Here is a 2011-nt window from a genome sequence, read left to right as displayed (position 1 = left end):
ACATGGTTTCTGCCCAGTCTTTCTCTAATGTTTTTCTGAAACCATTCAAGTGTATCTATTGAATACTTGAAGGCTTCAGTCATTCTAAAGAACTTTTTAACCCCGAACTCATTCTTGTAAACAAGTCCAAGTTCAGGTCGAGTAAGAACTGAAGCAGAACGTATCTCCTGCAGGCCCTGGAAGTCTTCGTTTGGAGGAGCGTAGGATAATCTCTCAATGCCTAGCCTAAAAGCAATTTCAAAATCTGTTTTGGCTCTGAGCTTTACCAGGGACTCCATTGTTTTTACTATCGCTCGGTTTGYCATTCCAAATCGTATCCCATGATCTTGCCTTTGAGCTGTGTAGGCATATAACTCAATCAAGTCATATGGATTTAGGTTGATGAGGTCGTTTTCATTGAATATGCTAACTACCCCATGGGCTCTCTCCACGCTGAACTCGATGTATCAAATAGCTCTGTTGGCAAATGACTTTATTTTCAAGTCTATGATTCTTCTTATTCCATCGTTCGAAAAGACAGCTTGAGGTGCTTGAGTAGTTTGTCTTATGAAACGATGATGTAGAAGGTTTATAGACTCAGGCGATAGGAATGAAGGATTGGTTGACAAGCTTTCTTCATGATCTTGATACATGTATTGATAGATATTTTCCATCATTACTGGTTCCGTGGGCGGCAATTGAGGTCGTCTCCTCATCGACTCCATGCTCTGTATTATCTCATCTACCAGGCCTTGTGGAGGTTGCCTTGAGGAAGAGGGAATGTCCGCATGCACCACAGGTTGATGGGTTAAGGGTTGTGTTTCGGTTTGGGGTTGTGTATGGGTAGAGGGTGAGTTTTCTTTGGTTGGTTGGGTAGTTTCTGGTGCATGGGTTTCTGTAGGGGTTTGGGGTCATTGAGGCGAGGGTTGGGTTGTTGTAGGTTCTGGTTGTGTGGAAAGGGTGAAGGGTTGTGTTGTGCGAGGTGTTTGAGAAGGGGTTAAGGGTAAGTTTATTGTGGGTGCGGAAGTTAAGGTTTGGTTTGGAGGGGTGGTTGGCTCTTCATTGGTTGATGAATTCAACATGATGGGGTCTGGTGTTGTGGCTAAGGGAACTTGAATATTCTGTTCATCATCAAAGGGCAAGGCCTCTGGTTCCCTTGCTTGGGTTTGTTGGGTTGATGGTGGTTGTTGAGGTGGTGATGGTTACTGTGGTGCAGCGGATTCTGTATGTTGTGTAGCCGCCACCTCTTTCTCCCTCTTATGAGGTCCAAGACCTTGATCATCGGGGTCTGGATCTTCATGTCGTCTGTGTTTTAAGGGGCGGCTTGAGGAGCAGGAGGCTCTCGATCTGTTTTTCTTCCACATGCGTATGTGGTCGATGAGAGTACACCTGATCTTTGTTGCGTCGTTGTTCCATGGTGCGAAGGAGAGTGTTTGTTTTGTCTTGTTGTTGTTGAAGGCTCCTCCTTAACGCTCTGGTGGGTTCAATAGATCAGGCGGCAAACTTTGCACTTATCTCATTAAAAGATGAGATTAGTGCCTTGGACAGAGCCCGAAGATCGGCTCTGGTGGCAAAATATGTGCTTGATGGTGGTGTTGGAGATGACACAGAGGTTGTAGTAGATGGTGGAGGATGGGGAAGGTTGGCAAGAAGATCCCTCACCTCTGCAGTGAAGGATGAGAAGGCTGCTTCATAGGAAGGTCCTGTAAAGGGAGGTGGGGTTTGAGTTTGTTGTGGGATTTGGGAAAGTATGGTTGCGGGTAGTTGAGTGAGGGTGGTTTGTATGGTGGCCATTTGGGTGGTGAGGGTGGCAAGAGTTTCATCGACAGATGAAGTGGATTGAGGTTGGGGTTGAGGAATTTGGGAGATGATGGAGGCAGGTAATTGATGGAGATTGTGAAGGATGGTTTGTAGTTGGGTGATGGTGTAGGTAAGGTTTTCATCAGCTTCAGTTGCTTGAGCTGTGAGGGTTGCGAGGGATTGGATAAGGATTTGGTTTCTTTGAGTGGCTAGAGAGGATGTGGTGTTGTGG

Source organism: Cynara cardunculus (genome assembly GCF_001531365.2).
Source record: "Cynara cardunculus var. scolymus isolate 2C chromosome LG 2, CcrdV1, whole genome shotgun sequence".
In the NCBI taxonomy this organism is placed as follows: Eukaryota; Viridiplantae; Streptophyta; class Magnoliopsida; order Asterales; family Asteraceae; genus Cynara; species Cynara cardunculus.
This window is presented reverse-complemented; position numbering follows the sequence as displayed.